A 16092-nucleotide genomic window follows, 5' to 3' on the forward strand; every position below is an offset into this window, starting at 1 on the left:
TACTACAAAAGAGCGATCTATCACCAGAACAAGGCTGAACCCCCCAGGATGAAGCAGCTTGAGGATACCCCCAAAGAAAAATCCAGAGCTCTCGCTCTGATTCATGACGACGAAGGATTTGATTGGAGTGATATACTGCCTGAGGAAGATGCAGTAGGTTATGCGTTTGCTGCAAAAACAGAAATTAAATCGTTCAGAGACACCAGAACAGCAGCAGAAAAATCAAATGACAGACAATAGAGAGCTCAATACAAAATGATGAGAATTTCTCGTGTATACAGTGAAGCTAAAAAGGCAAAAAGATGGGATGCGGATAGAGAGTGTTACCTTGATCCTGAAGGAAACATTGCTATTGATCCAAAGACTCTTAGTCTTGAAGCTTTCGCTGAGGAATTTGCTGAACTAGAAGAGTCTCAACAGAGAGAATGGTGGGGAGGTGGCGAAGAAAAATAGAAAGAGAAAGAAAAAGAGCAGGAGCTGAAGCCAAAGAAGATCGATGAAGGGATCATTGATATGTCACAGGAGTTGACAGCTGAAAACTTTGGAAAAATGGCTGACAAGGTGCTGGCTGCTAAGGAACTTGAGGTAGACTCTAAGTCTGTATCTGAGTCTAAAAGCCAGGTCAGTTCAAATGTGTCGTCGAGTGAGTCAGGTAAGAAAGTCAAAGGTGACAGTGACTGCAAAAATTGCATGAGAAACTGCAAAGTTTGTAGTACACAAGCTTACCTCAATGATACAAAGGTAAATGATCTGACAAAAAGAGTCAGAAAGGTTGAAGATCAGATTCTTGATCGTGATAAAATGCTCAAATTTTCAAATGATCAAGTTAAAAAGTTGATTGAGAAAATTGACAACGATAAAATTGAAGTAGAAAGAATTAGGAAAGAAAATGAGAAACTAATTCATGAAAATCGTCAACTCTCAGAAAATTTTAACAAGTTAAAACAAACAATTCAAGATTCTGATGAACGTAACAGTAAAACCAGAAAAGAAAATGAGCATTTAACTGTAGTTCTTAGACACAAAGAAGAACAAATCAACAAGCAACTGGATGAGATTGCTAAGTTGAAGCTTCAGTTTGAAGAAGCTAAGATTGAGAATGAGCACATCAATCTGAAATTGACCAGTTACAACTCCGCAAGCTTTGTTTTGCAACACATTGTTCCCAAACCTATCGGGAAAAACAAAGCAGGCGAAGATGTATTCTCTGATGGAACAGGGGTGGGTTATCATCAAGTTCCACCACCAGTTCTAAACAATTTTTCAAAGAAACAATCAGGATTGGTTAATGATGATGATGAAAATGAGGTGAAACTTCCGAACACGATTGGTGTCACGTTCACTTCATCTTCCGATGACGATAGTGTTCAGAATGAAGTGGTGAAAAGTGTGGTTGAGAATGTTCTAAAATCTAAAAGTGACATTACTGAGGAAGATGAATGTTTCTTGGACAAATACGTTCCGAAACCACATTCCAAGAACAACTTAAATGAAGGACCTACTCTTGTCATGTACAAGATGTTGGGATCGGATAAGTTGTTTTCGGATTCTGAGTTTCCACTGGAGAATGTAAATGTTGCTAAACTGACAAATGTGTTCAAATTGATTGAAGTTGATCTGTCAGAAGTGAACAATTTAAATCATACAAAAAGACAAATGAATTTTGAAAAAGATAAAGCTTACTACAAGAACCCTGTTGTTCCACCACGTTTTTATAACAACAATCGAAACAAAGGGTCGGGTGGATATCAGGGTGGTAAGACTTATCAGAAAAAGAATGTTCAAAACAGAAGGTTTGTTGAGAAGAAAGTGTTTGTGACAAGTTCAAGTTCACTTTCTGATGAAGAATCAAAAATCTTTTCAAAATCAAACAAAGAGTTTTTTGAGAAAAAGGCCTCACAGCCTCAGTCTGAATGTACAAGTCGGGTAGTTGACACCCGAACATGCTTCAAATGTAATCAAGTTGGACATATTGCACGAAAGTGTACCAACTTGAAGCCTAAGATTGAAGTTGTTGAGATTCAAAAGAAGAAAGTTGATGGGAAAGGAAAAGCTCCATTGGTTGTTGAGAAAAAGGTTTTGAAAAATGAAAACATCAAAGTCAAAACTGAACCTGCTAAAAATGTGGTAACTAAAAACGACAAGTTTTACAAGCGGGTTGCGTCACCTCAACAAACATGGAAGCCAAAAGTGGTTGAAAAGAAGACAAGTGTTCCAAAACCAAAGGTTTCAGAGTCGGAAAAACAATCATCTTCTACCACACCGGTAAAGATGAATGTTCCTTTGGATTACTATGTGAAACTTGAGAAAGAAATGCAAAAATCTGAGAAGAAAGATGTTCAAAAGAAAGACCAACCATCTGGTCAACCTCAGAAAGATGAGTTTTTCTTATACAAAAAGGTTGAGGTTGGGTCTGAAGAAAGCTTGAAAATGAATGATAAAAATTTTCCACCATTGATTACCAAAACAACTCACGTTGATATTCAGTTACCTGAGTCGATAGAGGCTTGGGTAACACCAAAATCTAACTAAAGTGTTTGTGATATGTGCAGGAGCTTCCAAGATCTGTTTTGCGATGGATTATGGATAGTGGAGCTACTCGACACATGACAGGGAAAACAGCTCTGTTGTACGATGTTAGAAATTTCAATGGAGGTTATGTAGGTTTTGCTAGTAATCAAGGAGGTAGGATTATTGGAGAAGGAACATTATCCAATGGGATTGTAACGTTTGAGAGAGTGAATTACATTGCTGAGCTTGAGAATAATCTGCTGAGTATCTCGCAGATTTGTGATAGGATGTATACAACGCACTTCACAGACAAAGAATGTTTGATCTTGAAACCAGGATTTGTTATCCCTGAAGAATGGATTATCATGAGGGCACCAAGAGTCAATGATCTGTACGTGTTGGATATGAGTGTAGCAACTACAACCACGGGTCAGGCTCATTGTTTTGTGTCTAGAGCAACGGAGAAAGAATCACAGTTGTGGCACCGCAAGATGGGGCATATACATCTGAGGAAAATGAATCACCTGGTGCCCAATGATTTAGTTACGGGTGTTCACATTAAAGGTTTTCATCTAGAAGGGGAGTGCATTAGCTGCGTCAAAGGCATGCAGAAGAAGAAGTCACACCCTCAAAAGCAAGTCAATTCAGTCTCAAGACCTTTAGAGAGACTTCATATGGACTTATTTGGTCCAGTGAATGTCAAAAGTATAACTGGTGATCTCTACTGTCTTGTGGTTACTGATGATTATTCTAGATTTTCGTGGGTTTCTTTCCTGAAGTCGAAATATGAGACGTTTGATAGTTTGATGGCGTTGTTCAGAAAAATTGAAAACTTGTACCAAAGGAGAATCAGAAGAATCAGAAGTGATAATGGTACTGAATTCAAAAACAACAAGATGGAAGAATTTTGTGATGAAAGAGGTATATTGCATGAGTTTAGTGATCCGTACACTCCGCAACAGAATGGAGTCACTAAAAGAAAGAATATGACACTAATCGAAACGGCCAGAACAATGCTTGCTGATTCAAAGCTTCCTGTAAATTTTTGGGCAGAAGCAGTTTCCGCCGCATGCTATACGCTCAACCGGGTTCTAACTGTCATGAAATTCAACAAAACTTGTTTTGAGCTGATCAACAACCGCAAACCAAACCTAAAGTATCTTGAACCGTTTGGGTCTCCCTGTACAGTTCTAGAGCCTTCTAGTAAGTTTGGTCCAAAGAGCATCGAGGGAATATTTGTGGGTTATCAAAGTCCTTTGAAACGAGTCTTTGTTCCAAGCTTGAAGCGGATTATTGAGGCGCAAAATGTTGAATGTCAAGGCAATACAATGCCACCACAACATCCCGGTGATTCATGGCGTTTTCACTATGATACTTTATGGGATTCGTTTGACATGCGAGAAGAAGAAGATTTCTTTGATGAGTTGGATATTTTGAGAGAGTATGAGTCATCTCAGGATAGGTTCCCAACTGAGTATTCAAATCGACCTCGAAAAACTTCAAATGATGATGAAGCAGGTCCAAGCAATGCTGGAGAACATGATGATATTCAACAAGATGAAGTTGCTCAAGATAATCAAACGACAGAGAATGATAATCAAGAATCTGAGAACGAACCAGTATTCGATCATGGTGATTCAGATTCTGAGGGGGAGCAAATTCAGATTTCAGGTAAAACAAACCCAGTCGGTGAACAAGATGCAAATCAGAATATTACTAATCTGGAGGGCGATGTAGATGTTCCAAGCGAAGTGATGCCAAGAACTCTGTCATACCATCCAGAGGATTTGATCATAGGAGAATTGCAATCAGGCGTTCGCACAAGACGTCAAATTGACCAAGGGCTTATTTGCTTTTATTCTACAGTTGCTTCTTTACAAACTGATTTTTCACATAGTTGTTTTATTTCGCAGATCGAACCGAGAACATACAAAGAGCCGTTAACTGAAGATTCTTGGGTCAATGCGATGCAAGAAGAATTAAGTCAGTTCGAGAAGTTAGGAGTGTGGAAGTTGGTAGATTTGCCGGACGGTCACAGGAAAATTAACACAAAATGGGTATTTAAATGCAAGAGAGATGACCGAGGAGTTGTTGTTCGAAACAAAGCTCGACTCGTAGTCCAGGGCTTTAGTCAACAGGAGGGTATTGATTTTACAGAAGTTTATGCTCCTGTGGCTCGACTAGAAGCAATTAGGATCTTTCTGGCATTTGCATCGTGGAAAAACTTCAAAGTCTTTCAGTTAGATGTTAAATCGGCGTTTCTTTATGGGAAGGTTAAAGAGGAGGTATATGTCGGACAGCCACCGGGCTTCTCCGATCCAATCCACAAAAACAAGGTTTATTTGTTGGACAAAGCGTTGTATGGTTTACACCAGGCCCCGAGAGCTTGGTACGAGACATTGTCTCAATACCTACTAGCCAACAGCTTCATCCGAGGTAAAGTGGATGCCACTCTCTTCACTAAAGAGGTTGACGGACATCTTCTGACCGTTCAGATATATGTGGACGACATAATATTTGGGTCAACGAATGAAAAACTGTGCAAAGATTTTGAATCAGTTATGAAGCAAAAGTTTGAAATGTCATCGATGGGGGAGATGAAATTCTTCTTGGGACTTCAAGTTGAACAACTACCTGAGGGAATTTTCATACACCAGACGAAGTACGTTCATGATATTCTAGAGAAATTTGGGATGTCAAGTTCTACTCCAGCTTCAACCCCCCTAGCGGCTAATCATGGGATAAACCCAGATCTCACCGGAGACAGGGTAGATGAAACGACGTATCGTTCCATGATAGGATCGTTGATGTACTTAACTGCTTCAAGACCCGATATCATGTATCCAACGTGCCTCCCAGCACGGTTTCAGTCAAGCCCCAGAGCTTCGCATATGGTAATTGTGAAAAGGATATTACGCTACCTGAAAGGAACTCCAACATTGGGGTTGTGGTATCCAAAAACAGGCGATTTCATGCTCGAAGGGTATTCTGACTCCAATTATGGAAGCTGCAAAGTCAATGCAAAATCAACAACAGCGGGTTGTCAGTTCTTTGGACCACGCTTGGTCACCTGGCAATGTAAGAAGCAGACCTCTGTGGCTTTATCCACATGTGAAGTGGAGTATGTATCTGCTAGCAGTTGCTGCTCTCAGATCTTGTGGATCCAGCAACAGATGCGCGACTACGGTTTGCAATTTCTTAACACACCTATCTTTGTTGATAATGAGGCCGCAATAAATATCACGAAAAATCCAGTACATCACGCTAAAACTAAACACATAGAAATTCGTCATCACTTCATCCGAGATTGCTTTGAGAAGAAGTTGATACGAATTGAGAAAATCCACACTGACAAACAGACAGCTGATTTACATACCAAAGCTTTTGACAAAACTGGTTCTAAATATCTTTTAAAACTAAATGGTATGAAGCTTCTATTGGTGTTGGATGGGATTATTGGCGTTGATGAGGATAACATTGTAGATGATGATGTTGAGAAACAATCTGCAATGGTTTGTCGATTTTTTACTTGTTTTGGTATTTAGGGGGAGTAAATATTTTCAGAAAATTCAAAAACAGTAAAAAATTCAAAAATCCAAAAACATGAGAAAATTTCAAAATAAAAAAACAATAGAAAACTGAAAAAGAGCTTGTGTAAAAAGGGAAAATGATAGTACATCGGCTTGACAGTTACGGTATGCTAAAGATTTGTAACGTTTAATAGTGTTAAACAGTCTCGCTGATGATGTGCCGACAGGTTTTTACACATTTAGTAGGTTTGTTTGGGATATAAACATAAAAATTCAAACTTGCTTATTTCGTGGGGAACACTACTTGGATATATAGGTAACCCCTGAAATCTCGTTTGAAAGGTCCCTCTTTCTGAAATACTAGGTCCTTATACTCAGTGATATCTGGGGTATTATTCCTGGACTTCTGCTGAATGGAAGTTCTGACCTAGTCCCCGAATAATACTTTCCGCATTGCTTGAAATACAACATCGCCCTCAGCATAAAAAATGATGAAACATTGCAAAATGATAATCGTGTGCTGTTGTAAAAAAGATCCTCTAAAGGGGACACACCAAAAGTCGAACCGTCATCTATCTGCTGAACGGAAGTTCTGACCTGAGCTCTCACGGTTTCGCATCTAACCCCTTACAGATATCATCTATGGTATATTCACCTGTAAGACTGAATATTGGGATCTGGATACGGGAGTATATTCAAGAGGTGGGACACATGAATGAGTTTAAGTTCTTAATTCACCTAATTCGTATTTTGGACAGATTGAAAATTGTGTGAGAATTTAAGTGGATCAGCATATCGACAATCTAAGCGAATTGTTTAATTCTGAGTATGAAATTAAAGCTTAACGGTACTAATAACTTGTCTAATAGCTGATATGATTCCCTAACATGCTCACCAAAAATATGTTTGTAAATAGTTTACTTTCATTACATTCTGCATTTAATTTCTGTAATTCATTTTCTAGTTTAGAAACTTTATTGAAAATCCAAAAAGATTTTTCATTTCTGCTTTATTTTCTGACAAACCATAGTGGAGAGTTGATCTTCAGATTCAGAACGGTGGAGCATTTGCAGAAAGATTCTAGCTGGATGATGAGTTGGGAGCTTTATATTTTAAACTTGAGAAATTGGAAAGTTAAAACAAGTTCATTAACTTGAAACTTGTAATTTTTAGAAAAATGTTTGAAATTTCTTGAACAAAAATCAGTTTGTTTTGTCACAGATCAACCAAGGTCATTAAGTTGGACTTGGTAGATAAATTAAGTAATCAGGGTCATTAATTTGGACCTGAATACTTAAGTGGATTTCTAAAACTGATGAACAGTTGAAAATTTTTAAGTTTGTATAGATTGTAATGTTATATGTTTGAGAAACAGGAAACAGGATTCAACATCCCCATGGCAACAAATTGTTAAAGATTGAACCAAAAATTCGAGTCCCAGCATACCCAGAGGGGGAGTCTGTGAAAGGGGGAGTCAGAATTCTGGATCAACAGTCAAAGGGGAGTTTGAAGATAGAAGATTGAAGAGAGCTTTTACAAGCTCAAGACAAATTGGAAAGAGACAAAGACTGAAGACTCGACGCCGAAGACTTCGTCATCGTCCAAGGGGGAGTCTGTTGGTGCATCTAGTGTCTGTTAACTTCGTCTTAATCGAGTCTTATGTCTAGATAGGATAATCAAGCACACAACAGGGTTGAAATTAGGGTCTTACATGTAAAAGTGGGAGATTCCGCTTGAAAGTGACTATGTTCAGTTCAAGCGAAATCAGTAACATGTGATTCCGCTTGAAAGTGTCTCTGACCAATTCAAGTGAAATCAACAACATGTTATTCCGCTTGAAATGAACATGTCATGTTCAAGCGGAATCGGGAACACTATATATAGGTGTGTGCTGTTGTCATTTGGAGCGGAATCAGATCAATAGTTCTGAGCCGAGGTGCTGTCCGTTTGTCATTTGAACGTGTAAAAGCTCAGGAAATCAGTAATAGAAAAGAATTGAAAAGGAACAAGCTGTTTGACATTGTTTGCATTGATTCCACCTTTGTAAATGATGATGAACTACTCATACTGACTGTTTAGGGTCACACGACGGTCCAACAGTAACCCAGGTAGCTCCTCGGGAAACACGTCAGAAAACTCACGAACAATTGGGAGGTCCTCGATCTTCCTTTCTTCAGGTTGCAAATCGGTAACAAGAGCTAGAATAGCAGGGCAACCCTTTTGCAGACACTTCTGGGCTTTCATAACTGAGATGATGCCAACCATGGCACCACTACGATGACCTGAACCGATAAAGATTCCCCACTGGGGAGAGGGATACACACGATTTTCTCTTTGCAGAGAATCTCCGCTTGATGTTTAGACAACCAGTCCATGCCAACGACCACATCAAAATTTCCAAGAGTAACAGGGAGTAAGTCAATATCAAACACTTGACCCATGAGATCAAGTTTACAACCAAACAAAACATGAGAAGCTTCTATTGATTTACCATCAACTAGTTCTACTGCATTCTTATTTACAAGAGGTGTGGGAGTCAATCCTAACTGACGACTGAACCCCAAAGAGACATAACTCCAATCAGCACCAGAGTCGAATAAAACAGAAGCAATCAAATTGTTCACAGAAAACGTACCAGTCACAACATTGCCATCGTTGCGAGCTACCCCAGCTCCAATTGTGAACACTCGCCCATGCGCGCCATTTCCACCATTGCCCCCATTGTTGTTGTTTCCGTTGTTGTTATTCCCATTGTTGTTACCACCAGCATTCTGATTTAGCTGAGGGCAGTCTTGCCTGATGTGACCCTCGGCTCCACATTGAAAACATCCCTTACGATTTCCACGGTTTTGCTGGGGTTGTTGGCTTTCCTGCTGCTGGGACTGTTGCTGTTGCGGGATGTGTTGTTGCTGCTGATTCGGAAGTGAAACCCTACAATCCTTGGCCATATGCCCCACCTTATTACACCTGTGACATACTCAGGTACACTGTCCCCGATGGTGATAGTTGCGCTTATTGCACTTTGGTAGTTTCCCTACGTAAGAACCTTGACCCGAACTGTTGCCCTGGCTTTGATTAATAGAGGACTGACTGAAGCTGTGATTGATGTTATTGCCTGGCCGCTTTTGTGACTGATTTGAGTTCGTCTCCTTATCTACATCATTCCATTTCCGCTTGCTATCAGTAGCGGGTGTAGTAGCTGTAGTTGCAGCAGCAGTAGTGGCAGAAACGCGTGGTTGTAGCGAACCACTCTCCACCTCCTGATCGGTGATCTTGTGAGCCAAACGGACAATCTGAGGTAAGTTGTTGAGGTCCGCAGCAGTAACCAAAACCTTCACTCCTGGAGCTAATCCCTTGATGAACAGTTCTATTCTCCGGTGCGGAGGTCGGGACAAATTTGGGCACATGATAGCCAACTCATGAGACCGTTTCACGTATACCTCAATCTCGGATCCCACCATCTTCAGATCATAATACTCATTCTTCAGTTTCTGAATCTCATCCCGAGGACAATACTCCTCCCTTATCAACTCCTTAAAATTGTCCCAAGTAGTGGCATTTGCCACCTCGATGCCCAACATCTGAACCTGGGCATTCCACCATGTCAGGGCACCATCCTCGAGTGTGCCCGTAGCATACTTCACTCTGTTCCCAGCAGGACAGTTGCACATCGCAAACACTGACTCTGCCTTCTCAAACCATCGCAGGAGTCCTACAGCCCCTTCAGTCCCACTGAAGGTCTATGGCTTACAATCCATAAACATCTTGAACGTACAAGCAGGCGGATTGTTTTGGTTCTGCGCTTGCTGACCTAATGGACGACAGAAAACACATTACAGAGGTAAGAGTTGTGTACGCGACACAAGAACGAAAGGTAATTGGCACATATCATACCAGCTTGGTAGCCTGCCAAAGCCTCAGCCACACATGTGTTAATCAAGTTTGTCAGCTCAGCCTGGGTCATCGCAATGTGACCACGTCCGTGACCTCGTCCGCTCATGATTCTATATAAGATGAGGGAACAAATTTAAGAATCGAAACAAGGTAGGAGTCAAACCTCACGTTGACATCTACAAACTACAAAGTTTACACCAAACAATAGGGCAGAACCCTTCTCGCACTTGTTAAGCGTCACTGGGACTTACATGCACCTCACGTTATTATTATGTGTGCACCCATAATAATAAGGCAATTTGCATGCTTATCTCAGTGCCTCTTAACTTGCGCTCAAAGTTTCCCCCACATTCAAATAATAAAGCGAAAGGCATCATAGAATTCATAGTCACTAGAGTCGAAAGGTAGTGCCGCACTATCTAGCCCTACTAAGACATGCAGCACAGTTAATCACATCAAGGTACCAGATTTGTTGTTTCATGCAAGTCATGTGTGTGTAACTACTAAGCAAGTAATGCATAAGTAAACAAGAGACAAACCTTGCAATTTGGAGCTGAGTGTCATGGTCGATTTTCGAAGTTGTTCGGTTATAGTCTGGTTTTATAAAAACGTTTTAAAACCTAGTTCACTATAACCAGTGGCTCTGATTCCAAACTGTCACACCCCCAAAAACCACATGCGAATACATCGCGGGACGTGTGACGTACCAGGATCCAAGCCACCAATCACATTGAACCAATAATAAATCAATACCAAGTTTATGTTTATTAAAATTAAGCAATCGTAATTGTCAAACAAGAGTTATCAGATTTAGCGGAAGCAAATGACATAACAATGTTTAATGTATTCTCAAAACCAAATGTAATAGTGTTTAAATAACAAGCAAGTAATCCTCAGTGACATGACCATGACCACTCCAGCCATCCAGATAGCAAGTTCCCATCCAAAGTACCTAACGACCTGCGAGCATGTAACAAGTGTGTCAGACAACGCTGGTGAGTTCACAGCTTTAAGAAAACGTTAGTTACCAAGTGTTTTAATCCAGTTTGTTAACAAATCCGAAAGTAATGCTGATAATATCTCGATACTGAACAAGACAGCTCCTGATGTATGTTTTGCCCGTTCCCCAATGCTCCTATCAAGCACTGGGCATGACTGGGTCGTTAGTTCACACCCGTCCTCTCCGGTATGGGGTGAGGGTGCCAAACCTAAGTAGCGCTACCAACTAATACCCCGCTACCTCTCCGGTAACAAAAAGATGGGACTTAAAAATGATAGAGTGAGAATATTATCCAACATCCCAGTTTTACCCAAAAGACCTATCCCTCCCCGTGATACCCACTGACTGTCCCAACCACCGGGACACATGCTCAAGAGTAGTGAACTCACCTTTGATTTGCCCGGTATGTTTTAATTACCCGTCCAGTCGGTCAACCCAAACCCTACCGTGGTTACCAAACAGTATCAGTTTCATACTCATTCAAATCACAAGCTTGCATACACTAAGTCACGTATGGTTACACAGTTTGCAACTAGCATTACAATCTTCATGATCATAACGTACATGCGGAGGTATCATAACAGTCCACATTTTACACATGTCACTTAACATTAGAGAGTATAGTTATCATGCAATTTCCTTACTGTAAAAACAAGGTACACATCAGTTCATACACACAAACTGCCCAATATGACCGATGAACACCCAAGCGATGAAATGTCCCCGCGACGAAACCCCCATGTTTCGTCAGAAGGTGTGTCGACGAAACCCCCCACGTTTTGTCATAGACTACTGCGACGAAACACTTGCATGTTTCGTGGGTTACATATGTGACGAAACATCACATGTTTCGTCGGGCTACAAGAGTGATGAAACCTCACAGGTTTCGCCGGAGATTCAGTTACAGAACATCTGTTGTGCATTTCTTTAACAAAACTATCGATCAAACGACGGTTATATCATCATATTCAACGAAATCTAAACTACAGATAACAATTCTCAATATTAACATTAACATGGATTACACATAAGAACAAACATTTGTCACACCCTGGCTTTGCGGAAGCGTGGGTTTATTTGGTGTGACTTCTTAATACCATAGCTTAATCACAACAAAGCTATATGAAAGTAAAACCATGATGTTCATTCATTAATTCAAGTTTTAAAAATAAAACACGACAACATTGTTTTCAAAAGTCGACACATGCAACAGATTACAACATGACATAATAAAATATTGTTCATACGAGACAACCATAAGACATGAAATAAACACAGTTTAAGACTTATGACTCGTCCAGGCAAAAGTCACAATCCCTAAACTCGGATGACATTATTTCACCTACGCAGCTTGACAACATAGCATACCTTGCCAGATCTCTAATTTCCTGAAATACATGCAATTTGAAAAATCAACAAAAAGTTGAGCTAGTTCATGTAAAAGTGAGCATGAATAAACCTTTGTAGTATGTATAAAAAGTCCTTGGTATGTAGCAGTAAGGAAAAAGAGATCACCAATGGGTTGCAAAGCCACTGGTATGTGTGAGAAAGTGCAGGGAAACTCAAACCTAGCAAATTTGTACCGAGCTTCGGCTGTAAGACACAGTCACCTCTATGGGCCTCCCCGGCCTCACGGGTGTGGGCTTGCTACACCCATATAGATCTATCACTCATGTGTCCCTCGGTCCTAACAAAGAGGATTAATGGCCTCAAGTGTTATTTCCCACCCCTCACATGATCTAGTAGTATAAACCCTCCCTACGCTAACCATACCACGTAATAAATATTCGTAATAAATTTTGCATGTATTTCACCCCCGAAGTATAAAACCGAAAACAGTTAAGAGAAAAGGGGGACATGAACTCACAGAAGTGCGTCTCGGGAAACGTCAAACTCCAACTCAATCTGCAGCGTGACGACCTACACGTACTAATGCCTATTAGACGGACGGCCGTGCCTTGGCTTAAGGTTTAACGTTTTTGAGAAATAGTTAGACAACTATTTCGTATTCACACTTCTAAATTACTTTATATTCGTATTTTCCTTCCCAAGGATGGGGGTAATAATACATGTGTGTTTTATAATTCCGAAAATATATTTTAAGTCTCACTTGAAAATATATTTAATCACTTTGTCTAAAATGTTTTAATCCCAAAATATATATATTTTTCCCAAAAATATTATATTTTATTTCATAAATTTTTCCAAAATAATATTTTCACAAAAAAATGTACTAATAAGAGTATTTTTCTGAAAAATACATAAGTTACATTTTTAGAGTTCGCGTTGTATTACGATACTTCTATAACTTAAATATTTATTTTGTGAGCGCGTTGGTATTATTTTGGAGTAGTATTTTCACGGTATTTCCAAGTTATATTATTTTTACCTTAAAAATAATATATCTAGTTCACAAAATAATCACATAGTCACATAAGCGTTTTACTATAAAATATATATTCTAAATATACATTTACCAAGTTTTATTTACGAAAATCCACCTCCGGTACTTGGTATTTTGTAATAAAAATCATGGCGAAGTTTATTTTTGAAAAACAAGTTAAAAATACATTTGTAAATATTTGTTAGAAAAGTATTTCCAAGTGTTATATTTTTAGAAAAATTTCGCCAGAGTTTCCTCTGTAAATGGAGGCGTCCATGCTTTTAGCATATCATTTTCTTTTTGTTAAAATCAACCAAACAATTTACCAATCAACGACATACAATATTTATTCATCAAACTTGACAAAAATAAGACTAAACCATAACTCATGAACTTGAGAGTTTCGTAAAAATATGTAGTAAATTACCATCATATTTAGTGGGTCTTGTTAACTTTAAAAACTTGTTTACTTTCTTGTAATCTTTATTTTTAAAGAACTTGAAGTTTCACAACTTCTTGTCATAATTTACAAAAATACTTTCTTGTTAACTTTCTTGTTACACAAGTGTTTAGACACTTGTTTATTTACCAAAAATGCTTCTAGTTCATAAAATATCCGGGTTTTAATGAAACTAGTATCTTCCGCTTGGTTCTTCCGAAAAACCACTTGTAGATCTTTAGATCCACAAGTTTACAACTTCATTTTACAAGAAAAATTATGTTTATTCGAGTTTCAAGTTCATGGTGGATGGTTTCATCATCTTTCATATTTCTAACACTAACATCCTACTAGTTCATGTTCTTGAACATGATCTAGTATGTTTAGATGATGATCCATCCTACTTTTAGTAACATACAACATCAAATAATCACAACTATACAAGATTCACATGATTTACACACATAACTTCTCTTTATCCACCCTATTCATCTTATGTTCAAGACTTTAAGTTATGTTCTTTAGTGTTTCTAAATTTTTAACCATTAAATCAACTATTAACCACCATAAACAAGATCAAGATGATGATTAGAAACACTTACTACTAGCACAAGGCTAGGGAAGAAACAAGGTGTAAATGTGGTGGATAAAAGAAATCTAGAGCGGTTCTTGAACTTTCGAGAGCACCGGGCTTGTTTGTAGGACTCCTTGCTTCTATGTATGTATGAGAAATGGTTGAACAAGGTTTGAAAGTGGTGGTGGTGTGGTGGAAGGGTGGCGGCCGTGAGGTGGTTATGGAGGGAGAGAGAGAACTTTGTTGTTGTGGTGAGTTGATAAAATGAAGGTTGTTACCTTATGAACTTATTTATAACCCAATCTTATGAATATCCAACATACAAAGTGTTCCATAACTCCCAACATTTAGAAATAAAATAATCAAAGGAGGACAAGGGGTGGGTCACCCCTTGTGACCTTCAACATGGGGGGGGGGGTATGGGTTGGGTGGTGATGGTTAAGTTACTACTTAGTTGGATTCTAATGGTTTTAGTTAGTATGTTAAGTGTGTTCATTAATATAAAGGGTGTTGGGATGTTCGGGGACCCTAACTAGCTCAGAAAAGTAAAAACTATGTGTTTGGCAAAATTTTTATGTTCCGGGTAAAGTCCGGTTGTTTGGTTGGATATTGATCCGTTAAAGTGCTAAATAAAGCTTTTAAGTGTCCTTTATATTGTTTTTAGTGATACAATAAATTACCAACACTTTGGAAAGTGTCCATAATTATTTTACCAAGTTTTTGCACTTTACTAGCTTTGTTAAAAGCTGAATTTTGGTGTTTAGTGCAGAATTCTGCATTTAAAGTATGTTTTAGGCACATCCGGTCACTATAACTATCACCAAGTGACGCAGTTTTATGATCCTCACCTCCCTACACTCCCTACTAGTGTAGTAATCTATTCGCGGCTCATACTGGCCTCAGAAACAATGTTTGTCTAGTGCTGGCAATGTCAGCATGTTTACTGGGTTATCCGCTCACTGTGCTAACTGTGCTTTTGTGCATCAAGTTTGTCACTATTGTTTGTGTGTAATAAATGGAGTGACAGTAATAAAGTATGATGTATGAGTATGTATGTATCAGAAAATAGAAAGCAGTTCATTCAAAATTGTAATCAAGCACAACAATTAAGCACTAGTTAAATATTAATTAATTTGTACGGATACCTGGATTTGTGAGGGTTGTCACATTATCCCCCCGTTAAGAAAATTTCGTCCCGAAATTTTAGGCTCTGCTTCTAGTTGCAGGGGTCTTAGGAAATAAATGGGGGTATTTCTCTTTCATACGATCCTCACGTTCCCATTTGAATTCTCGGCCATGTCTTGCATTCCAACGAACTTTGACGAGCTTGACACTACTCCTGCGTGTTTTGTTTATCTTCCATTCAGTAACCTCAACTGGTTCTGCGACAAAGTGGAGCGTGTCGTCAATATGAATCTCGTCTGCGGGAATGACAACTGTTTCTTGTGTTGGACTCTTCTTCAGGTTTGATACATGGAATGTATCGTGAACACCATTGAGTTCGGCAGGTAAGTCCAACTTGTATGCTACTAAACCAATCCTCTCCAGAACCTTGAATGGACCAATGTAGCGCGGATTCAACTTTCCACGCTTTCCGAAGCGTGCCACACCCTTCCAGGGTGATACCTTCAACCATACCATGTCTCCTACCTCAAACTCCAGAGGTTTCCTTCTTCTGTCTGCATAACACTTTTGACGATCGCGAGCCGCCTTGATGCACTCTCGGATCTGTGCAATCTTGTCCGTAGTTTCCTGGACCAC

The sequence above is a fragment of the Helianthus annuus genome, chromosome 7, assembly GCF_002127325.2.
Source record: "Helianthus annuus cultivar XRQ/B chromosome 7, HanXRQr2.0-SUNRISE, whole genome shotgun sequence".
Lineage (NCBI taxonomy): Eukaryota > Viridiplantae > Streptophyta > Magnoliopsida > Asterales > Asteraceae > Helianthus > Helianthus annuus.